Below are 26,684 nucleotides of genomic sequence, written 5' to 3'. Positions count from 1 at the left end.
TATAATTATTGTGCCATGAGGTGGCTTCTTTTTTATTTCATACTTGCAGTTCTCCTCAGGGTATTGGTCCACTACCACCCTTTGAAAAGATCATCACCAAAGTGTGGTGCTGTGAAGCCAAGTTGGGAGTGTGTCTGAAAATCTGTATGAATTTGCCTTCTATGTGTTTGCCTGTTTGTTACCCGTCTAGGAATTGGTTCTCCGAGCTCGGGGGTGGCTACCAGTTAGCCTAGGCTAGGAGGTGAGCACTTTGTGGTCATATTTATGTTTCTATTATGCAGGAAAGTCAGGAGAAGAAAATAGGAACCATGAAAAGATACAGAAGATTATTGTTGAAGATACTTAAATCCCTTTGCAAATATTTGTTTTAATTTGATTCAAAAGTATGCCCTCATTCATAGAAATGAGAGGCAAGTTGTAATTCTTGAAAATAGACTTGAGGTTTATTGTTGTAGCTAAACAAAGAAACATCCTGTAAAATTTGCAGAATATCTTAGAGTTGTAAAAAAAAAGCTTGTTTTATCTCTACTTCTGTTTTTGTTTCAAAAAAAAAAAAAACCCTCCTTGAGTTGCATGCAAAAGCTTCTTTTGTATTATGGAAAAATTAGTTTTCAAATAAATTGTATCTATATTCTACTTGTTGAAAAGTATGAGTTATTTTGCTGAAAAATCCTAAGTATTTAAAAAGAATAAGGGTGTTTTAAGTAATTGTTTTATTAGTGGAAAAATCAATGAATGTATTTTATTCAGAATAGTATGATGTATTTTAAGAAGAAAAAAAAGTGTGTTAGAATAAAAGTTTAGCAAAAGATCTACTTCAATTTCTTTTATCAGAAATTAAAATAAATAAATAAAAGAGCCTAAGTTTATATACCAATTATATATATATATATATATATACATATATACATATACATTTATTTGTGCACATGAAATTTTGATTTACATAATGCTTTCCCTTTGTTATTTTGTTTAAAATTTTGTATGTAAATCTTATTAAAAAAAATATATATTTTTTTATATATATTCACCCTTAAAACTTTTATATATATAAATTTATATAAATATAAATATGTATATATATATATATATATATATTTATATATAATATATTTTAAAAAAAAAACTAAATTAAAAAAAAGGGGGAATTTTGGGTTCTACGCGGACGCCACTGTGTGTACACATAGTGTGGGCCGCGCGACGCCCACTGTGTGAACACACAATGCGAGCCGCTTCGGCTCCCACTGTGTGGACACACAGTGGTCGACCGCGGCCACCACTGTGTGGACACACAGTGGTGCGAGCCGCAAGCGGTCCACTGTGTGCAGTGGTGCCGCGCCCCCACTGTGCGTTCACACAGTGGCGCCCTCAACCCTTCGCCTTCTTCAAACCCTGCATAAAAAAATGGCTGCCACCGTCGTTCGGCCCTGTGAAATTTTAGTGGTAATAAAAAAATAAAGAGATTAAACCCTAGCCCGGGTAGGGCTAGGGTAAATGAAATAAAATTTACATGATAGTTTAGAGTTGTTAATATACATATCAAAAAAATAGAACCCTAATTAGGGTTGGAAAAATATTGATTATTATTTTGGAAAGTTATTGTTTTTAAAAGAATTAAAATATATAAATATATGTAAATATATATATATATATATGAATATATATATATATATATATATATATATATAATTCTGGTTATATTTTGGAGTAAGTATTTAATTATATAATATATATATATATATATATATATATATATAATTCTGGTTATATTTTGGAGTAAGTATTTAATTATATATATATATATATATATATATATATATATATATATATATATATATATATATATATATATATATATATATATATATATATATAATTCTGGTTATAATTTGGAGTAAGTAATTAATAGAAATTTAAATATGGTTGTTTAGACTATATAGTCATATTGGAGATTGAATTAATTTTCCACTCCTATTTCTTTAGCGTGATTGATTTAATAAACGTAATGACTAGGTATCTCGTGGAGATAAAATTAAACCAGTTAGTTTTCCGCAATTAGAATTAAACAAATTATCGATGCTTGGTTCGTTACAGAATTAGCTCGAATATAATTATGGAAATTTCAATAACGTTTGTCGTGTGAGCGAACTTGTTAATTAATTAGTATTTTTTAAAAAAAAAAATCGTTCCGTTTTTGCCCTAATTTTTGGGCATGACAATGATTTAATCAATATGAAACAATTAATATGCAACATCTCAATGAAATTCAAGAGCAAAAACAGTATAATAACAATATATTCTCCAGCCTCTTTTGAATGAGAGATGAGCTTGAATTTATATAAAATTCAGAAAGATACCAACGGCTAAGATCAAATGATGATGAGCGGTCAAGATTTTCCAAGAGGAAACACAATCCAGGTGAATTGATGTGATTGAATGCTTTTCTCAGTTTTAAAGGTAATTGAACTAAAATTAAGATTAAATCAAGAAAAAACCGATTTAAAGGAAATTGAACTAAAATTAAGATAAAATCAGGAAAAAACTAATTTATTAACTATTTCATTCAATTTTAATATTTAATTGTTTTAATTGCTTTCTTTGAGATTATTTATTAATTTTTAATTTGTTTTTTTCAAGATTGTCTCCAACTGATTTCTTTTCTCAATTAATTCCTTTCTTGGTCAATGAATTCCTTTTTTGATTTATTTCCATTTTTAAAGATTTGTGCTCAATTGATTTATTTAATTGAATTAATTCCTCTGTCTTGATTTGTTTCCTTTTTTGAAGATTTATGGCAATTTGATTTATTTAATTAAATATGCTAGGATATTTAATTAAAATAAATAAGATAATTGTTTAAAATGATTTACTTGGAATGATTAATTAATTAAATAAATATTTAATTAATATTGAGTGATTGATTTGCCATGTGACATTTAATGATTAAAGAATTACATGTGGGCTCAAGATTTATTTAATTGCCTTTGGTTAGGACCTTGGTGACATTGTCGAGATTAGGGGCCCATGGTTTAGATGACCATTTTTAGGGTATTACATTTGCCCCTCTTTGAATTAATGTGCGAGCAGTGTGTTGCTTCAAAGAATAGTTGATGTCTAGGAGATGTCAGTTCTGAACTTGATTGATGATGAACTACATAAAAAAGTGAGGTGTTTAGTTTGATTCAAAGCGACAAAGCTGGATAAAGTGTGATTAACATGATACCATTCTGGAACTTGATTGAACTTGGGAATGATAGAAAACAAAAGATACCGAACTTGAACTTGATTGATCAAGAAGCGGATCTTACTGATCTAGAACTTGATTGAACTTAGATACAGTGAGTGATGATAAAAATCGATCTTGAACTTGATTGATCAAGATACGATGAAGATAAACTTTTTAGCTTGATCAAGAAACGAATAAAACGTAACACCTGTTTAGATTTAGCATGATCAAAGATACTCTTTAAACCCTTGATTGAGTTTAAATGAAAAATCAGCTTGATGAAAAGTGATGGAACTGATTAACATAAAGAGATTGATTCAGATAAAAGACAAATATCAGCTTGATATGAAGCGATGAGATCTTATTTGATTGTTTTTCTTTAGTTGAAAAAGATTTTTGCTCAACTTTCGATGAAGATTTGAAAATTTTCCTCGACATTTGAAGATGTGAGGTCATAAGGTCACGAGTATGCCCCCTCGGGAGCAAAATCAAAAGATAGTGAGGGTACATGATGATAGGCAATTTTGAGTGATGATAAGTTGTTTGAGCACAAATTGATTTAGAGGAATTTTTGAAAATTTTAGCGTTGATGAGAAAACTAAGTGCAGAGTTGATTTGTAGAAATTAAATTAAGATTCAGTGTTGATTTGCGAGAAATTGAGCGCAATTAGAAGAGAGAATGAGCTTTTGATGAAAAGAGTGCTAAGTGGTCCAAATTCTTAAATTGACTAGCAAAATGATCTCGATTTTCGATTTCGATCCCGAAAATGGACTCAGGACAACCGATTTACAAGCTAGTGATTTGATTTCATCATACCTATGTTGATTCGTTATGAGATGTTGTTCTATATGCTTTATTCTATATGTATGCATTTCCTTTCAGTATAGATGAATGAATGCAAATGATCATGGATGTCTATTTTTGTTTCTTTTCATATGCAAATAAATGAGGAGAATGAGTAACTATTAATGCAAATGTTTATTTTTCTTTTTTTCAATGCAATAAGATGAATGTAAATGAGTGATAGTGAATGATGCAATGTTTTCATTTTTCTATGCAATAATATGAGTGCAAATGAATGATAGTGAATGTATGAAGCTATATGAAATGCTCATGTATGCAGCTAACATCTCAAAACACAAGTACTCGATCAGAGAAATGATGAAAAGAGACCACTTAGCGAAGAAATGATGATGCTCCAACTCTCATTCAAAAGATAAAGAGAAAGCATTGTTACTATATCGAAATCACTCTAAATTCATAGGATGCAGAATGAAATGCAAAATGAGATGTAGCATAAACCTAGTCACTGGATTTGAACAGCTTAATTATCATCATTGAGCATTTTACAATTTTAGCAGGCAGAATAGAGTTCATTTATTTTCATGTGCAATATTAATTATCTTGTCTGCAATGACCCTTTTTTCTCATTCATATCCTTGGACAGATTATGTATGGATGTGGATTGCACAATGAAGAAATTCCCTCAAAACAAACAAACAAATGATGGGAACCTCCCTGTAGCATTCAAATAAGTGGAGTTGAGGTATGTGAGGTGATTCCACCTTGATGTGAAGGCTCTTATCATAGACACCTAGCTAATTTAGATGTTTCTAGATCATTGAGATTATTCCTTCAAGCAGCATAAAAGAAAATATTATGCCCCCAATCCTTGGTCCTCTTAGTCAAGATAGACTTCCTCAAGTTACTCAAAGGGATAATAATCGAAAACCAATATAAAAGATAGCACACAAAGAAAATTTTCATGCATAGCTCAAACTATTTATTGATTTTTTTCCGTTATGTTGTTTTGCTTGTTAACTCAGTGATAAAACTCTTTAGTAGTCAGGAGACAGGTGACTGACTCGGAGTGGACAACTAGGTTTCACTGACATAAGGTTGACTTGGTTGACACTGTTTAGGACATGAAATGTGCTTGGTTGATTACCTAAGACTAGGACATTGATCGGTTTCAAGCCATGAAGGTTCCAACGAACCAGGATGTCACAAAAGTGACTGAAATATGTACAAGCGAAAGAAAATATGCAAGAAAGCAAGAATGCCAACATTGCATTGATAGATGGAGCGCTTGAGTACAAGAGGTGCTTGTTTGCCAGGTTTTCATGTGCTTGGCAGAGACTCATTTTTTTTTTAATTTTTTTTTACCAAGGTGCCTGTTTACTAGGTTTTCACCAAGGCATTTTCTCTCTCTTTTTTCATTTTTTTTTCTTCTGTTTTTCTTTTTCTTTTTTTTTTCTTCAGGACATTTTCTGATTTTTATGATTTCTTCAGGACATTTTCTAATTTTTATGATTTCTTCAAGACATTTTCTAATTTTTATGATTTCTTCAGGACATTTTCTGATTTTTATGATTTCTTTAGGACATTTTCTGATTTTTAGGATTTCTTCAGGACATTTTCTGATTTTTATGATTTCTTCAGGACATTTTCTGCTGTAAAAGCTGTTGGAACAGAGAATATCTAGGTGAAGAATTTCTTCAGATGGATGGTGTTAATTGGTTCACGGAGCTGTTCTCCTTCCGATGTTGAGAGTTGATAGGCATCAGAGCTGAAAGCTGCAGTGACGATATAGGGACCCAGCCAGTTGGGTTCAAACTTCCCTTTGTTATCTCGAAACTGTTGATTTTTAGGATTCTCTCTAAGAACTAAGTCACCAACCTGAAATTATAGGTGTCAAACTTTCTTGTTATATCCTCTGGACATTCTCTTTTGATACACTCTGAGATGATCAAATTCCATTTGCCGACGCTCATCCAGCAATTCGAGCTCTTGCAATCTAGATATTCTATAGTCTTCATCAGTAACAAGACCTTGCAAGGAAACTCTTAGAGATGGTATTTCTACTTCAATGGGTAATACTGCTTCAGACCCATACACCAAAGAAAAAGGTGTAGCCCTAGTAGGTGTTCTGATACTTGTTCTATAAGTCCACAGTGCAGGATTGAGTTGCAGATGCCAATCCTTCCCAGATTTGTTCATTGTTTTATGCAAGATAGTCAATAGGTTTTTGTTAGATGCCTTTTCTTGTCCATTACCTTGAGGGTAATATACTGAGGACTAGCATTGTTTTATTTTAAACTTCTCACAAATTTCATCTAGATCTTTGTTCTTAAACTATCCTCCATTGTCTATTATAATTGATGAAGGTATACCTTACCTGCAGATGATATAGTTAAGAATAAATAGAGCTACTTGTTTTCATGTTGCCTTGATGAGTGGAACTGCTTCTACCCACTTAGTGAAGTACTCAGTGGCAGTGATAATAAATTTATGTCCATTAGATGATGTAGGATATATTTGACCTATTAGATCGAACGCCCACTATTGGAAGGGCCAGTGCATTACAAATGGTATAAGATCCCTTGCAGGAGTGTGGATAAGGTGCCCATGTAACTGACATTTTTCACAAGTTTTAGCAAATTTTATGGCTTCCTTCTCCATTTCTGGCCAGTAGTAGCCAGCCTTTAGTAGTTTTCGTGCTAAATTTAGACCATTCGAATGAGATCCACAAACACCTTCATGAACTTCGGATAATGTATGTTGGGACTCCTTAGTTTCTAGACATCTAAGGAAAGTATTATCTAAACCTCGCCTGAATAAGTCATTAGCAATGATGATGTACCATGACGCGTTTCGGATTAGGTTTCTTTTTTCATTTCGGGAAAGATTGGAAGGGACAACTTGGTCACATAGGTAAGAGTAAATGTGGCTATAACGAGATGAGTCATGTCCAATAATAGAATGGACTACCCGAGACTCAGGAGAATCATAGGCAGGGTAATGTAACTCTTCCACCAGGAATTGAAAGTGAAAATTAGACTCCTGTAGCTATGGTATAGATGCCAAAGTAGCCATCGCATCCGCTGCTCTATTTGTTGTTCTGGGTATATGCTGAAATGATACATAAGTAAAATATTGCTTGAGGTCATCCACCATCCTCTTGTAAGGCATTAGTTTCTCATCTCTCATCTAATATAGTTCATTGATCTGGTTGATAATGAGTTGAGAATCTCCATAGATGTGTATTTCCACGATCTTCCACTCAATGGCCAACTTGATCCCATTTACCAAAGTTTCATATTCCGCAATGTTGTTTGTGCAAGGGAAGAGAATCTTGTAAGCTTTTGGAATTGAGTATTTCTGGGGAGTAATAAATAGTATCCCGGCACCAGAGCCATGTTGAGTAAAAGACCCATCAAAGAACATCTTCCATGATTGTTCAGTAAGGTGCATGATTGATTCATCTGGGAATTTTATATGCAGGGGTTGATCGTCTTCAAGTGGAGCTTTTGCAAGTTGGTCTATGATAACCTGTCCTTTGATAGCTATACATTCTACATATTCAATGTCAAATTCTGTAAGGACCATGACCCATTTGGCTAGTCTTCTTGTAAGCGTTGCTTTACTGAGAAGGTACTTAAGTGGATCAATCTTGGCTACCAGCTTAATAGAATGTGCCAACATATAGTGCCTTAATTTTTGTGATGCAAAGACTAATGCTAAGCATGCTTTTTCTATTGTAGTGTAATTCATTTCATATGACACCAATGTTCGGCTGATGTAGTAGATAGCTTGTTCCTTTTTATTGTCATCCTGTTGTGCCAGAAGTGCCCCCAGTGAAGTATCTGTAGCTGATATGTATAGGATCAGTGGCTTACCTTGAATTGGTGGCATTAATATGGGTGGATTAGAAAGATATTCTTTGATTTGCTGTAAATGTAGTTCACAATCTTTATCCCAGTTGTATTGAATCCCTTTCCTTAATACCTTCGTGAAGGGTTGAGCCTTGTCAGCTAGTTGAGATATAAAACGCCTTATGGACTGAAGACGACCTTGTAGACTTCTCATCTGACTGATATTTTTGGGTGGAGGCATGTCCATTATAGCTTGGACCTTTTCGGGATCAACCTCAATTCCTTTTTTTGAAATTATGTAACCAAGTAATTTTCCTGATGTGACTCCAAATGCACATTTTTTTGGATTTAAGCGGAGCTTGAATCTTTCCATTCAATCTAATATGAGGCCTAGCTCTTGAATGTGTGTAGATCTCTTCATAGTTTTTACCAAGGTGTCATCTACATAATCTTCCATATTTTTATGCATCATATCATGGAAAATAATGGTTACTGCTCTTTGGTAAGTTGCTCCTGCGTTCTTTAGACCAAACGGCATAACATTCCAGTAGAAGGTTCCCCATGCACATGTGAATGCTATCTTCTCTTGATCTTCAGGTGCTATCTTGATCTAATTGTAACCAGAGAATCCATCCATTAATGAATACATCTCATATCCAGCAGTCATATCTACTATCATGTCAATGTTGGGCAATGGAAAATCATCTTTTGGACATGCCTAGTTGAGATCCCTGAAATCTGTGCAAACTCTAATAGATTTGTCTGCTTTTGATATAGGTACTATGTTGGATATCCATTCTGCGTAGTCTATAGCTCTGATAAATCTAGTTTTTAGCAATTTCTCTAGTTTAGCCTTGACTTGTAGTGCCACATGAGGATGCATTTTTTTAGAGTTTTTGTTTGACTAGTTTAACTCCTGGCATAATAGAGAGATGATGCATGATGAGATCAGGATCTAGTCCTGGCATATCTAAGTATGTCCATGCAAAGTTAATCTTCTTTTCTAAAAATAGATTGCTGAAATCTTTTAACTCTTCTGCGGACAGTGATTGGGCTAAATGAATGACATGCGGTATCTCTTGACTCCCAATGTTCACTGGCTGAGTTGGTTCGATCAATATGGAAGATCTCTCCTGGAAGTGGCTCGGTAGTATATCAAGTACCTCACCTTTAGGCACCTCATAGAGGTTTTCACCTTTGGGTACATCCTTTATTTTCTCTTTTCTAGAGTCTGACACTGCCACAATGTGGTTTTCGCTATCAGATCTTTTATTCTTATTTTTCTTGTTTTTGCAACTAAGATACTTGATATCTGCTTCAATCATGTTTTCATTTTGTTCGTTGGTGGAAGAGTACATGGGTTCAACTGCATTGAGATAGTAGGCTAGTGTATAGTCATTGGCAAAAGTAGGCACTTTCAAGGGTTGGTTATAAAGAGTATTATCAATAAGTTCTGGACGTATTAAGGATAAGGTTGGAACAGGCTCAAGGGAGTTCATGGTACTATCATCATTGTTTCGAACCGACCAGTCGAGTTCCAGAATACTACCTTGCGTATGTGTCTTGAGACCAGGAAGAGTTACGACACGATTATTGTCATTCATGTTAGTATTTATTGGACCTAACTCAACCGACTTACTTCTAGCATCGTCGTCTACTTCAGACTGGGTTACATACCGTGGTATAATAGTAGATAGTATTTCATTATTCATGACAGAGCAGTCATAATGCATTGTTGAATAGTTGTTGTCACAAATAGAGCTCCTGTCTGAGCCATCAGAGTAATAGGATGGAGTTGCTGACTCATCTTCAAGTGGTTTAGTGAAGGTATATATAGTATCAACACCCACATCCTTGATGCTGCAAGTTCTTTCTTGATTTGGTTCATTGATTGCTTGCATTTGACACACTTGTGGACATGACTTTGATTATTATGTTAACCCTTGTCGTCTATTCCATTCAACTTCTTCTAGATTGATGACTGGTTCTCTTGCTTTTGCTTCTAGTTCTTCTTGTGTGATTCTGTACTTGATTAAGAGAATTGGTAGGTGAAGGACTTGCTTCTATCCTTTCTTTCTTCTTGTCGTTTTAATTTGATTTCTTCTATTTCCTTTTGCATTCTTAGGCATATCAGCTCTTGTGCGTCATCTGCAGTATCCTTGAGTTCTTCAAGCGTTTCTGTAGTAGATGTATCTGAGATGTGATCTGGACCCCATTCATACTCATTTGAATTAGTTTTTGAGTCATCTACTTGTTGTCTGCCAGTATATGTGACTGAAATGTTCAGTGGTGCAAAAAATTCTCTGATTCTGTATATTTCATCTCTCATATCCTCTGGAGCGTCTACTTCATGTGGTATCATAGCTGATACAACTGGAACTTGATTACCATCTGTTTCCTTTCCCTGGGTGGGTAATTCTTTTTGTTCACCATCACATTCCTCCTGAGTTTGTTGATTATTAATTTCTTGTGTTGTTAGAGGTAGTACCTTTTTCTTCCACTTACATTGATGGCGAGGTGTGTGCTTCTGATCTGATGACTTTCTTGGATCATATCCTAGTCCAGCTTTATCATTGGTCAACTTAGTTTGTAGCTGAATGTGTTCAATAATACCTTTTTGACATTTTCTGAGAGGAACAACACCTGAATATCCCATGCGTTGAAGCATCTTATAGCCTGGACCATATTGCATTGGAGAAATCTCACAATGTCGTATTTCTTTATTTGTACTATCTTCTTTGAAGAGCGATTTAAGGACATCATCCCCTTCTATTTCATCTGCAAGAGAAGTAGAGGATTGTATAAAGGTGCCATCATAAATGACTTTTGGAGTTGAAGTTTGTGGCCTCATGCCCTCTGATGGTTTTCCCGACTGTCTTGGTGATGGAGGAAGAGACATGAGTGAGAGTATAGGCTCTATCTTGTAACCATCCATGCCAGTGTTTGTGATTTTTAATTTCTTTTCCAAATCTTTCATCAAAGATTTTGAACTTTCAGATGCAGAAGCTGCTCTATTATTAGGGACAAAAGCATCAACACCCTGTGTTAACGCATTGCAAGTATAGCTTGCATCGGCCGAAATACTAACTTCAACTCCATTATGAGGAAATTTCAGGCATTGATGATATGTAGATGGTACTGCTTTCATGTCATGAATCCATGGCCTACCTAGTAAGATGTTGTATGAAAGAGGAAGATCCAAGACCTAAAAAATGACATCTCTTTCCACAAGTCCTACTCTAATTGGTAATAGTACCAGACCCTTAGAAGTTCTTTCTTCTTCATCATAAGCCTTGATTGTTATCTTCTTTGTTGGATCAATAACATTTTCAGAGAATTCTAGCTATGTCAATAGATTGTAGGTACAAATATTCAACCCAGCGCCTTCATCTATCAAAACACATTTAATGCAGTGTTTATGAATCATGGCTTCTATGTGTAATGGTTGGTTATGTGGGTGACTCAGTGAATTATCATCTTCTTCAGAGAATGTGAGATAGTGAGGTGAAGTCAAGTGACCTACCATAGATTGAAACCGATCTACGTCCAAATCTTTAGGGACACTGGTGGTATGTAGAACCTTGTCTAGGACCTCTTTATGAGTAGAAGAGATCTTAAGCAGTTCTAAAATGAAGATTTGAGCATTGGTTTACTTCAATTGTTCGACAATGCTATAACGAGGGGAAGATGATGAAGCGGGTTGTTTTGATTTAGCCATGATTGTGTCTGTTTGTCTATTTGGCAGTTTTGATGTTGTTGGATCAAAAGTTGGGGGACTAGCTCCTGGGAGAGAAATCTTCCTTTGAGTGTGAGTCATGACATTAGCAGCTTGTGCTTGATTTTGATGATCCTGGACTATGATCACATTGCAATTTTCAGGTTGAATAGATTCAATCATGTTGATCACATTATCATTGTTAGTGTAAGTATAATTGACTCTAGCTCCTCCCTTGGATTTTGAGGAATCTCCTTGTTCATAAGTGGGTAAGGGATCTTTAAAGGCCTTATGATCAACATTAGTTGTGTGATTTCCCACAATGAGCTTGCCTGCATCAATGAGATCTTGGATTTCATGTAGTGGTTTATGTTATGTCCCTTGTTCCGATGGTAGTCACAGTACTCATTTTCTCTCCACCATTTGGGTCTAATTTTTGGGTCATAGGGTTGGGAATTATCTAGCAATGTTATCAGATTATTTGCCAATAAATTTTTAAAAGCCAATTCATATGACTCATCTAGAGAAGTAAACTCACGCTTAGGCTTTGAGACCCAAGGTTTGTCTTTAAACCACTCTCTTGTTTTCTTTGGGGGATTCTCTGTTGTAGTTTCAGCTGCCTTGAGTGCTTGTGTACCACTAGCTAAGTTAAATATTGTGGATTTTGTTTTTTCTTGAACAGTATCTACCACTCCATCACTAACAACGTTCTTGTTGCTGTCTTTGCTATATTTCCAGTATTTACTCTTTTCTTTAGAGCTAGAACCTTGCGATGTTTCTTTCCAAAGTGATATATCTCCCTTTTTGATAAGTACATCTTCCATTCTGAGGGCGTTATCTACCATTTTGTTGAATGAAGGGTGCACTTGCATCTGGACACTGTATTTCAATTCAGGGACTAAGTTGTTGACGAAGATGTCCATTTTCTCAAGATCTAGGATAGTCTGTGAATATCTAGAGAACATCTTTCTCCATCGTTGGAGGAAAGTGAGAAAGGGTTCTCCTATCTTTTGTCTGGTATTGCAAAGCTCTATCATAATGACTGGGTGATGAATGTTGTATGAGTATTGTTGTAAAAATAGTTGGATTAGTTCTTCAAACATTTTTATCCCTTTGGGTAGACTTGCAAACTATTCCATTGCTTGACCTCCTAAACTCCTTGGGAAAAGGCACATGAGGTACGTTTGATCATGCATGAACTCCATACAAGCGGCAGAGAACTCTCTGACATGATCTTGAGGATCTAAGGTACCATCATACTTGTCAAATTTTGGTATCTCAACTCATGAAGGAAATGGAGACATGTAAAGTTTATTGTCAAATGGGAATGAGCATATTGTGTCCAAAGAATATTATCTTGGTGTTTTATCTTTGTTTTCTATTCTTGTGACTGCAGTTTGTAATGCTTGCATTTGTTTGCTCATTTTTTCCCATGGTGTCTCTTCCTCTTTAGCAATGAGGGCCTCCACATTATAACCAGTAGGGAGTTTGGCACCTTGTTTTGTTAATTCTAGGAAATAGTCTTCTTTTTCCCTAGCCATGATGACCTTCATCATTTTCTAGAATTCTTTATTATTCTAACATCTATGTACTTCATCTTTAGGAGGTTCAAGAAGCTCAGACTCAGTTGATGAATCGCTGTCAGTGGCATGATTACTGAAGTTGTCATGAGTGTTTTGTTTATTAGCTTCTCTTTCTTGTCTTTCCCCAGACATGGTGGGAGATAGGGGCTGATCGAAGATTAGTATTTCATAAACTGGTATCTATGACAAGGATGGTATCTATGATGAGGACGGTTTATTGTAAAAGGGGTTTTCTTTGAAGAATGAATTGTCTTTGGTTGAAAAGGGGGTTTCTTTTTCTTTGTCCTTTTTGTTGCGAGAACTTCTAGTTTGAACAGGCATTTCCAACCGACAGGACCGAGAGCGAGATGTTTTGTAGAAGTCAAGATCAAACTGTAGCTAGTATTTTGTTTAACGTAGTAATTAAGAGAAGTAACTTAAGATCTGGTCTAGTTTCAGGAACGATCTATCTTGTGTAAGACATTATCCAAGTTGACTTAGGTTTGATAAATGTTCGTTTGAACTAGCTTAAAGATGATAGACAAAATCATGCAACGCAACAACAGAGGTACACTATCAAGGTTGTTTATGCTCAAGAGGATGGTAACCAATTTTAGGTTCGCTGTAGACTGTTTAGACAATTTTGACAATTTTGACTGATAAGATCAGGAATTCGTATGACAGAGGATTGGAGAGAGATGAGATTCTGACAGACAGAGTTTCAATGACTGACAACTACTAGTTTTTGATAAGGATTGATGTTTCAATGATTGATAGAGACCAGTTTGGACACAGATAGAGTTTATCACTAATTTTGTTTGTTGTTTTCTCCAGTTTTGGTATTCCAGTTTTAGTTTTAGGGATGAAAACATAGAAAACATGCAAGATATATAATAATTCAATCACAGCACGCTAACCCTATGGAAGTTGGCTTAGGGAAGAAAACCTTTGCTTGCTGACTTAGGTACACACCCAATAGATAATCAGAATATGGCCATTGAGTCGCACGTAATGGATTCTCAAAGCCGTATTAGCTGACTGCAAATGCTAATGGGGGCACGATATGGCAAGTGTCCTGGGAGAGTTACTATCTCTCTTGCACAAAGATTATCAACCTTTCAGAGGTGAATCGGGTAGCTTCTATCTTATAGTTCTTAGTCAGGAATTCCGTTTGAAATTACCCCTTGAAGTCACGCAAGCATGATTGAGGCCTATAGCCCAACAAGGTACCGAAACAAGATGTAGTCACGTAAACGTGATTGAGACTGCGAGGCCCTACAAAATGCTCGATATGAGAGATCTCAAAGAGAAAACTCAAATAATCCCATCCTCTAGGACTTTAATCACCAGAGGCATATTTATTATAGTGTGTTGGAATGCTCAGGTCTAGCTATACTCACTTGGGTCATTCTCACAGGGTGATTACTTTTTCCCACTGTGACAGGCCCGCTAAAGGTACACAAATCTCAAAACTTAGAAAAAAGATTCGAGGGTCTAGATTTCTGATTGTCTATAAAAGACAAGAGCATACTCTCCTACCTCTTAGATTTTTCTGAAAACATGAAAGATAGATTTGTTCTTTAACCAGATAGCAATTTAAGTGCCTAAGAAAATACTAAATGAATACACAATGTTTAGTCGATTCTCCTTAGGCAACCGGCAAAACCAATATGTCAGCAGTCATTTTCTTCAAGATTTTTTGGCAAGCGTATGTTTGATTGATAGATTCTTTGACAAGCATCCTGAAAACATTAAAATCCCAAAATTAGTTTACAAAATAACATAGAAAAATAATTTTCAAAAGAAAATTCTAGCATGCAAACTATAACTTAAACTAATCTAACAAGAATTTCCATTTTTTATGACTATCCTAGTTATGACAGTTTTGATAGTACTTCACTTTGTCATTTATAACTTTTTAACTAGAGATAATTTGGGAAATATCTTCTGTGAAAATGTGGAAAACTTGGTTTTACAAACCATATTACAATTTGGGTTATATCCAACAGTTCAATAAAAAGTTATACTCTCCGAACCAAGACCATTTTTGACTGTCACAGAAAAATGAGTAAAATGACACTCCTGCACTCTGTCAATCATAACTTTCAAACCCAAAAACTTTAGGAAAATCTCTTCAGTGAACCTGTAGAAAACGTGAGTTTAAACAATATATCAAACATTGGTTGAGATCCAAAGGTTCAATAAAAAGTTATGCTCTCCAAACTGAGATCATTTTTGACTGTCATAGAAGAATGAGTAAAATGACAGTCCTGCACTCTGTCAATCATAACTTTCAAACCCAAAATATTTAGGAAAATCTCTTTGGTGAACCTGTAGACAGCTTGATTTTAAACAACATATAAAAAATTGGTTGAGATCCAACAGTTCAATAAACAGTTATGCTCTCCAAACCGAGACCATTTTTGACTATCATAGAAGAACAATAAAAAAGAAAGATTTTTATTTGCAAACTTAACACATGTTTATTAGTTATAAAAACCAAACATTAAATTTGTTCAAGAAACATTAGAAATCTTGTAGTTGTGGGTTCGAGCCCCACGATGGGTGCTAGAAATGTGTGTGTGAAAAGTGGACCTGTATCTGTATCTGCAATACACAACACTTCAATCAAGTCATTACATGCATGGTTAGTCAGATATAATCAATGAATAATAAACCATAACAAATCGACCCATTGCCTTCTAAAAGATTTGAGTATAAGATTGCTCTCAGATTATTTAGCAATACCAGTGACTAGACAACATCAAGACGAAGGATTTAATCTATATGAGCATGATGAATGCTAGATGGATGCAATATTAATCTAACAATATTTTTGCAATATTAAACTAAATGATTTAATCAATATGAAACAATTAATATGCATTATCTCAATGAAATCCTAGAGCAAAAATAGTATAATAACAATATATTCTCCAGCCTCTTTTCAACGAGAGATGAGCCTGAATTTATAGAAAATTCAGAAAGATACCAACGGCTAAGATCAAATGATGATGAGCGGTCAAGATTTTCCAAGAGGAAGCACAATCCAGGTGAATTGATGTGATTGGATGCTTTTCTCAGTTTTAAAGGAAATTGAACTAAAATTAAGATTAAATCAAGAAAAACCCAATTTAAAGGAAATTGAACTAAAATTAAGATAAAACAGGAAAAAACTGATTTATTATCTATTTCATTCAATTTTAATATTTAATTGTTTTAATTACTTTCTTTGAGATTATTTATCAGTTTTTAATTTGTTTTTTTCAAGATTGTCTCCAATTGATTTCTTTTCTCAATTAATTCCTTTCTTGGTCAACTAATTCTTTTTTTGATTTATTTCCATTTTTTAAGATTTGTGCTCAATTGATTTATTTAATTGAATTAATTCCTCTTTCTTGATTTGTTTCCTTTTTTGAAGATTTATGGCAATTTGATTTATTTAATTAAATATGCTAGGATATTTAATTAAAATAAATAAGATAATTGTTTAAAATGATTTACTTGGAATGATCAATTAATTAAATAAATATTTAATTAATATTGAGTGATTGATTTGCCATGTGACATTTAATGATTAAAGAATTAAATGTGTGCTCAAGATTTATTTAATTGCCTTTGGTTAGGACCTTGGTGACGTTGTCAAGATTAGGGGCCCATGGTTTAGATGACCATTTTTAGGGTATTATAGCCAGAAGCACTCGAAATATACCAGAGGTATAGGATTTGAAGAGAGGCAGAGTTCAAACATCAAAGACACATCAGGCAAGGAGATACAGTTTACTTCTTAAAGTGAATGTAAAGAAAAACAAACTTTTACAGTCAGCAAAGCTACTGAGAAGAAGACCTATGCTGAAGTTACTAGAAATCAGTCTGTGAATTGGAAGACTCACTCATTGTACCAGAATGTAGATCCTAAAGGCAAGCCCAAGGTTTATAATGAAGGGTTCATTAAATTCAATAATGTGAGTAGAAGACACCCGGTGAGACATAGGTTTGCCAGTCCCAAGAGACAAGATTGGTATGTACCCAAATTCCATGGTTACTATTACTGATGTAATAATTTTTGACATAGAATTGAAAGTATAAATATAATTGGTGCACTCCAGGAAATGGATGTTATTTGTTATCAATGTAATGGGTTTGGTCATAGGAGTTATGAATGTAGGAGAAGTTTGTCGGTGTCCTAGAATAATTTTTCAAATTCATCTCTCAATGTCAATATGAAATGCTATCATTGTTAAAATTTTGGCCATATTGCAAAGCATTGAAAACTTGGGAAATCTAAGAAAAAGAAGTTAGTACCAGATCAGAGACCAATACCAAAACTAAAGCAAAAAATTGTAGCTGACAAGAAGAAGGAAGCCAACCAAGTTTGGTTTGAGAAGGATAAGAATAAATTAGAATCAAGACTGATTGTACAGACCGCCCTACATGCAGAAAGAAAAGAATTATAAGTTGTAGATAGTGGATGTTCCAATCACATGACTGAAGACAAAAATAAGTTCATCAGGTTTGATGATTGGAATGGAGATCCGGTGAGGTTCAGAGACAACTCTTTCATCAAGATAAAAGGAAAAGGTACTCTAAACATAGATGGAAAATTAAAAGCACATGATGTATATTGTGTGGAAGGCCTAAAAAATAATTGTCTGAGTTTGATTCAGATGTGTGACAAAGGATACAAGTTCACTTTTGACTCTACCGATTGTTAGATAAGAAAGGAGAGTACTGGACAGATTGTTGCAAAAGGAAAAAGGGCAGATGGAAATGTGTACAATCTGAAGGAATGCTTTGAGTCCCAATGCTTGATGGGACAAGTAGATGAGAATTGGTTGTGGCACAGAATATTAGGCCATATAAAATTTGATAATTTGGTTAAGGTGGGCAAGAAAGGCTATGTGAGACATATACCATCAATCATCAAACTGGCAAGCACCTTTTGTGATGAATGTCTAAGAGGTGAGAAGAATAAGGTAACCTTGAAGAAAAAAGAACATAATACCTCAAGGCCCCTAAAAATTGTGCATACATATCCGTGTGGTCCAACTAGAACAAGAGCTTTAATCGATGAAAGATACTTCATGTTGTTCATTGATGATTTTCAAGAATGACATGGGTCACCTTTCTACATGACAAATCACAAGCATATGAGAGGTTTAAAAACTTTCAAAAGATGGTTGAGAAATAAATTGGATGCAAGTTGAAGTGTTTGAGATCAGACTGAGGTGGTGAATTCACATCAAATGAGTTTGTAAACTACTGTGAGAGACATGGAATCAGAAGACAGTATTCAGCCCCAAGCACACCACAACAAAATGGTGTTGTAGAGAGAAAAAACTAGACCACAACTATGTTGAATGAAGCAAACATACCGGATACATACTAGAAGGAAGCAATTCATACTATTGTGTATACATTGAACCAAGTTCAACTAAGAGTAAATAGTTGAATGACTCCTTATGAATTGTGGTATGACCAGAAGCCATCAGTCAAATACTTCAAAGCGTTTGTAAGTAAATGCTTCATCAAGAGAAATGAATATGGTTTAAGTGGTTTTGATTCTAGGAGTGATGAATGTATTTTCTTGGGTTACTCAAATCATAGCAAGGCCTACAAATGCTACAATAAAAGACTGAGAAGAGTCATTGAGAGTGTGCATGTAAGAGTTGATGAAGATTTGCATAAAGGTAGACAAATTCAAGTAAACCTGTATGATGATTCATGTGATGAAGATGAAGTGCAGTTAGAAAGTGAATCAAAAGAAGCACCCAACAAGACCCCTAACAGATATGTGTAGAAAAATCACATAGAAGAGAAGATTATAGGTAATAAAAATGATGGTGTGCAGACCAGAAGAAGACTTGCCCGGAACAATGAACAAGTGAATTTATGCCTCATGACTGAAATTGAACCCAAAACATTTAATGAGGCCAACAAAGGTGAGAAATGGATGGATGCAATAGAAGAAGAGCTACAGAAAATTAAAAAGAACAAGACTTGGGAGTTAGTTTCTAGACCAGTGGATAAAAATGTCATTGGTACTAAATGGGCCTACTGGAACAAGATGAATGAAGAAGGTATGATTTTTAGGCATAAATCAAGGTTAGTGTGCAAAGGGTTTTCTCAAGTAGAAGGAATTGGTTTTGAAGAAACATTTCCACTGGTTGCAATACTTGAGGCTATTAGAATGTTCTTAGCATTCTCTGCATTTAAAGGATACAAGGTATATCAAATGGACGTTAAGTCTACCTTCTTGAATGGTAATTTGGAAGAAGAAGTCTACATAGAACAACCAAAAGGTTTTCTATTGCATGATGATGAAACTTTTGTGTGCAAATTAAAGAAAGCATTGTATCGCTTAAAGAAGGCTCCAAGAGCATGGTATTCAAGGTAGGATAAGTATCTTAAGGAGCAAGGTTTCAGAAAGGGAAGTGCAGATAGTACTGTGTACATCAAAGTAGATGGAAATAACTTTATTATTGTTGTTGTATATATGGATGATATAATTTTTGGATGCAACAAGGATACCTTGTGTAAAGAGTTTGTTGATCAGATGCAATCAGAGTTTGAGATGTCAATGCTTGGAGAGTTGACATATTTTCTTGGTTTGCAGATTTCACAACAAAATAAAGGAATATTTATCTCTCAAATTAAGTATATCAAAGACATATTGAATAATTTTTCAATGGAAGACAACAAACCAGTAAGTACCCCCATGGTGACTAGATGCAAGTTCAGCAAGGTTGATGAGTCACTGAAAGTGGATCAGACCTTGTATAGATCCACGATTGGTAGTATGTTATACCTTACTACCTCAAGACCAGATATAGTGAAGGCAGTATATATGGTGGAAATATTTCAAGATGCACCTAAATAGTCACATGTGAATGTAGTTAGAAGAATCTTCAGGTACCAAGGTGTTAGACATTTCAAATAACCGGAAGACAACTAAGAGGGGGAGGTGAATCAGTTGTCATAGATTACTGAAAGCATTTACAATTAAAAACAATAATACTAGAATAGCAGTTAATCCAATTAAACAATAATCACATAATAAAATCCATCAATAACACCAATATTTGTACGTGGAAAAACCACGGTGGGAAGTCTACCCACAGTCAAATAATACTTCTATAGTAAGTATGCAAATTTACAATGAAGGGGCCTACACTTGCAGGAAGGCCAATAACCTAGAGCACACTGCTCATCACAAAAGGAGTCTCATTGACTACATACAAATTGAGACTATAATTCGGAGAAGTGTTGAACTGCAAAAGATAAAATCTCCTATGCTTGAGTACAGTTCCGGTTAAGCTCAATATTGGAGGACCAAATCCTCTTACAAACCCAATTTGACCTCCATTGATCAACCAACTCCTCTATCTAAATGATATTACAATATTTGCACATTACATTCCTTGACCATGACCTCTTACAATAACTATGATGATCTACAATGAGATCTTACATCTTATTTATGCAAACCCTCGACCATAAACTATGAAGTCGGCTACTAGACAATAAACCAATTAAATTATGAAAAACAATGTTGGCCTTAGACTAAAACGAATAATATCCAACACATAAGACATGTCGGAAATACAACAATAATTCTTGTTCACACATTACATTAATACTGGTCCATAACCTAGATCAATAGGGACCAAGTATAGGTCCACACACTTCACCAATGATCTCCAAAGGCCAAGTCTCGAACAAGATTACCAACAACATCTTGAAACTCCATCAGAAGCTGCACCAACACCAATTATGCAATGCATCAAAGATCTCCACCAAAATATCTGTCAGTGAAACCCTCGCCGAAATCTTCTATGTAAGCAGGATAACATCCAATCACCAGACCAAAACCAACTAACCAAATATGAGTATAGGAATTATGAACAAGCGAATTCCACCACCAGATTATACCGAAGTTAACCAGATCATGTCAGATCCAAGTTAACCAAAAACCACTCAACCTACTGGGACCAAAAGGGTGCCAGTAAAGGATCCAAACAACTAGTGTTGACATCAATGACAAAACATCAATGCAACACATAATCATTTCCACCAAATGGCTAAAAATCTCCCCCTTTGGCATTGATGGCAACACTAGATGTGAAAAACATCTTTGTACCAAGAGATGCCAAACAAGTCTCCCCCTGTGGAAGACAACCAAAAATATCCTGCATATAGATCTGAATATCAATGTCTCCCCCCCTGTGAATAATATCTTTGTAAAGTTATGAATTTCTTTTTCACATCACTATCTCTCCCCCTTTGACATCACTGCCAGAAATTTGACAGAAATATCAAAGAAAAAACATAAGCCTCTAAATCTTAAAGCTGACTACTCCCCCTGAGTAGTAGTATCCCACATCAGTGTTGGAATGAATAGTATCTCTAATAATGCATATTGGACTGATGCCAAACTGCATCAATCAAGTCTTTATCAGAGGGGCAGAAACTCCCAATCTATCTCTTAGGTACTCAAAATATTCCTTGGAAAAAGGTTTAGTGAAAATATCTGCAATCTGTTCTTTAGTGTTCACATAAACCAGTTTAACTTCATTTACTTCCACCTTCTCCTTCAAAAAGTTATACTTGATAGATATGCGCTTTGTCTTAGAGTGAAATACCAGATTCTTTGATATATCAATAGTAGCAGAGTTATCACAGTGAATAACTACTAGGGCATCACAATCCACCTTTATATCCTTCAACATTTGCTTCATCCATAAAACTTGTGTAAAATTAGTAGCAGTAGCAACATACTCATTTTCGACAGTAGATAAAGAAGTACATGACTGTTTCTTTCTGATCCATGAAACCAACTTGTTTCCAAGAAAGAAAGCTCCACCAGAAATCTCCAGCCCAGACAACATCTATATATGCACTTAAAGTGAAGTTATCATCCTTAGGATACCACAAACCATATTCTAATGTACCTTGCAAGTATCTAAAATCCTTTTCACCGCCATCTCATGATTTTCTCTAGGATCACTTTGAAATATTGAAACAATACAAATAGCATTCATAATGTCAAGTCTAGTCCGAGTTTAATAAAGTAGACCTCCAATCATAGATTTGTATCTTGTAGGATTTATCGGTGTAGAAACATCTTTCCTTGTCAATTTCTCACTTGTAACCATAGGTGTACTTACCAGTTTAGAAACTCCCATACCAATTTTCTTCAACAATTCCTTAGCATATTTAGTTTGATAGATAAAAATACCTTGTCGCTCTAAGTAATATGCAAACCTAAGAAAAATTTCATCTCACCAATCATACACATCTCAAATTCTTTCTCCATGTTCTTAGAAAATTCTATACATAATTTATCTTCACCTTCAAAAATAATGTCATCAACAAATACTTCAACAATCAGTATATCATCATCAGTGATTTTAAATAAATTACTGTCTGCATTGCCCTTAGTAAAACCAAGCTTCAAAAGATATTTATCCAAACTTACATACCAAGCTCTAGGTGCTTGTTTCAATTTATATAAATCTTTTCTTAACCTACAAACCATATCAATATCATCTGATAGTGAAAAACCATCAGGTTGCTCAATATAAACTTCCTCATCAAGATACCCATTCAAGAATGCACATTTAACATCCATCTGATAAACCTTGTAGTTTTTATAAGAAACATAGGCAAGAAATAATCTTACAGCTTCAATCCTAGCTACAGGTGCAAAAGTTTCTCCATAATCAATTCCTTCCTTCTAAGAATATCCTTTACAAACCAATCTAGCCTTATTCCTTATAACTTTATCATCCGCATTCAATTTATTCCTAAAAACCCATTTAGTTCCAATAACATTTTTATTTTTAGGCCGGGGAACCAAAGTCCATGTGTTATTTTTCTCAATCTAATCTAATTCTTCTTCCATAGCTTTTAACCAAAATTCATCTTTACATGCCTCAAATACTGATACCGATTCAACTTGTGAAATTAAACATACCTCATTAGTTGTCAATCTTCTTGTTATCATCACTCCATTGCTCTTATCCCCAATGATTTGATCTTCAGAATGATTCAATTTCACATACCTAGGAGTCTTCTGACTCTCTATTCCTCTTCCCTATTCTTCAGTTACTGTAGAATTTTCTGATGTTGCTGGAGTAACTGGTTCAACTCTCTGTTTCGATAAAGGTACTACCGGTTCAAATATAATCATTTTCATTATCAGTTCCTTCTCATAAATTATGATTTGACTTTTACTTAGCTCATCTACTTTGACATTAACACTCTCCACTATTTTTTGCAATCTCTTGTTATAACATCTATATGCTTTTCTTTCATTAGAATAACCAAGAAATATGCCTTCATCACTTTTAGGATAAAATTTCCCAATAGCATCATCTATCCTTATATAACATTTACTACCAAAAATTCTGAAGTACTTAACTGTAGGTGTATTGCCAAACCATAATTCATAAGGTGTCTTACCGGTTTCTCCTTTGATATGTACTCTGTTAAGTGTATAAACCATAGTGCTAACTGCTTCTCTCCAATAGATATGAGGTAGATTTTCTTCCATCAGCATTGTTCTAGCAGCATCCAAGATAGTTATGTTTTTCCTTTCCACAACTCCATTTTGCTGAGGTGTTCGGGGAGCAAAAAATTGTCTTCTGATACCATGCTTGTCACAAAAGTTATTAAACTCACCAGATGTGAATTCTCCACCATGATCTGATCTCAAACATTTAATCTTCAATCCTATCGCAGTTTCCCCTTTAGCCTTAAAGATTTTAAATTTTTCAAATGCTTCAGATTTTTCTCTCAAAAAAGTAACCCACATCATTCTAAAATAATCATAAATGATTAGCATGAAATATCTATCACCATGAAAACATTTAACTCTAGCACAACCACATAAATCAGTGTGAATAAGATCAACATCATTTGATTTATCTTGTATACTCCTAAAAGAGGTTCTGACCTATTTACCCATTTGACATTCTTTACATATCAGATTATAGGGCTTCATAATCTTAGTTATATCTCTAACAGCCTTAGTTGAACTGATCTTACAATGCAATCAAAATTTACATGACACAACCTTTTATGCCATAACCAAATTTCATCAATCTGTGTAATCAAACATTTCTTTTCACCAAAGTTCAAATGAAATATGTTACCTTTTGTCTACGTACCGGTTGCAATCTGCAAGCCAGATCTGTTAATGATTTTGCATTTTCCATCCTTTAACTGAATTGAAATCCCTTATCTACCAATTTTCCTATACTCAAAAGATTATGCTTCAAACCTTCAACATAATAAACATTGTTAGTATTTTTCTTACCATCCAATGATATAGTTCCTTTTCCCTTAATTATGCATGCCTTGTCATCTCCAAATATAACTAATCCACCATCAATTTCTTGCAAAGACAAAAACTTTCCTTTATCTCCAGTCATATGATGTGAACAACCACTGTCAATTACCCATTCATCCTTATCCTCAATTTTAGCAGCAAGTGCCTTCTCCTCAAGTATATTCTCTTCTAGCGTCAGATCATCTTCCTTGATAGCCAAGAATACCCATTCTTTCCCATTGCCAGATCGACTAGCAGGGTCTTCTACCAATTCATCATCTGAATCAATAATACCTTCCTCATCCACTATGTATCATAATTTATTTTTCTTCAATCTAAACTTGTTCTGATTAGGCTTAAATGATTTCTTAACTCTTTCTTCAAATCTTAAATTCCTTTCAGGACATCTAGATGCAAAATTACCAATCTTATTACATGCAAAACATTTAAAAGGTGCTTTTCCTCCATACTTACTTCCTACAGATCCTTTCAGTGTTCTTCTAGAAAATAGTGCTTCAAGTTGCCCTAACTCTTCATCTTCTCTCTTCATATCTTCTAATTCTTTTGCATATAAAACTCTCCAATCTTGCTTACCGGTTGTAGATGTAGATGCATGAAAAGAAGGTTCAGTTTTCACAACTCCAGAAGGTCCAAATTCCTCAAGCTCAAAAGAAGATAGTTTCCCAACCAAAATATCTTTGTTGACAGATGTATTAACCATTGTTCTCAACTCATTAATAGTAGTAGCCTTCATTTTGTAAGCCGGTGGTAGGTCTCTTAGGACTTTAGAAACAATCTCATCTTCGCTTAGATTTCCACCACAACATTGAATTCCCATAACAATCTCATTTACTCTTTCCATGAATGCAGTAATCCTTTCATCTTCTTCCATCTTCAGATTTTCATATCTCACTCCATAACTATCAATTTTAGCAATATTCACTATAGGTTGACCTTCATTAAGGGTTTGCAATTTACCCCATATATCCTTTCCAGATGATTTGTCTGTTAATCCCATAATTTGCTGATTATAAAGTGCACATGAGAGGGCTTCTCTTTCTCTACAATCATTCTCGAGCTCCTTGCCCAGGTTTTCTGAAGGAGGATTGCCAGATCCCAGATTAAAGGTTGTGATTTCATTCTTTGTGATCTCCCAAATCTCCTTGCCAAGACATCTCAGATGAGTCTCCATCTGAATCTTCCATACTGTATAATTTGTTCCTTCAAGCCTCAATATATCCCTTCAAAAAATAGCTCCAGAAGAACTTGATGAACTTGAACTGTTAGTCGCCATAGGATCTTCCTCAAGCGGTTAAGCTTTCTGCAGAGAGGACCAAAGCTATGATACCAATTGTTAGACAGTTTAGATAACTGGAAGACAACTGAGAGGGGGGGGGGCTGAATCAGTTGTCACAGATTACCAATTACCAAAAGAATTTATAATTCAAAACAATAATACCAAAATAACAGTTGATCCAATTAAATAATAATCACAGAATAAAACCCATCCACACAACACCAAGATTTGTACGTGGAAAACCTGGTAAATGGAAAAACCATGGTGGGAAGCCTACACACACTCAGATAATACTTATGTATTAAGTATGTGAATTTATAATGAAGGGGCCTACACTTGCTGATAGTTCTGATACTTAATGTAAGTACAAATCCAATAACCAACAAGATGAGAGGGGGGGGATGAATCATACAAACTTAATCTTCCATAAAAACATCAGATTCAACCTCGGTAACATATAATTCAGTAATATAACCAAAACTGCTAAACATGCAAACTCAAAAGCATATAAACGTCATAAACCTCGTAACACCAGATTTAACGTGGAAACCCAAATAGGGAAAAACCACTGTGGGATTTTGGACCCACTAAGAAATATACTCTTCTAGAGTATGCTCGGTTAAAAGAGAATCCTATTAAAGATTACAAACACATTGCTAGATGTGACCCAGTTAAGGGATTTCCCTCAGATCTATTAGGATCTTCACCTTGTTAGAAGTGACCTTGTTAAAGGATTTCAAACACTCAATCAGAATGTCACCTTGCTAGAGGGTTTTACAAATAAGACTGTTTAGTCCACTTGGTTAAGAGATTTTCTATCACTTTCACAAAATAACAGTAATAAAAATCTATCTGCAACTTAACATCTAAAATGCTAAAGCAGATTCTTATTTGCT

The sequence above is a fragment of the Cryptomeria japonica genome, chromosome 9, assembly GCF_030272615.1.
Source record: "Cryptomeria japonica chromosome 9, Sugi_1.0, whole genome shotgun sequence".
Classification (NCBI taxonomy): domain Eukaryota; kingdom Viridiplantae; phylum Streptophyta; class Pinopsida; order Cupressales; family Cupressaceae; genus Cryptomeria; species Cryptomeria japonica.
This window is presented reverse-complemented; position numbering follows the sequence as displayed.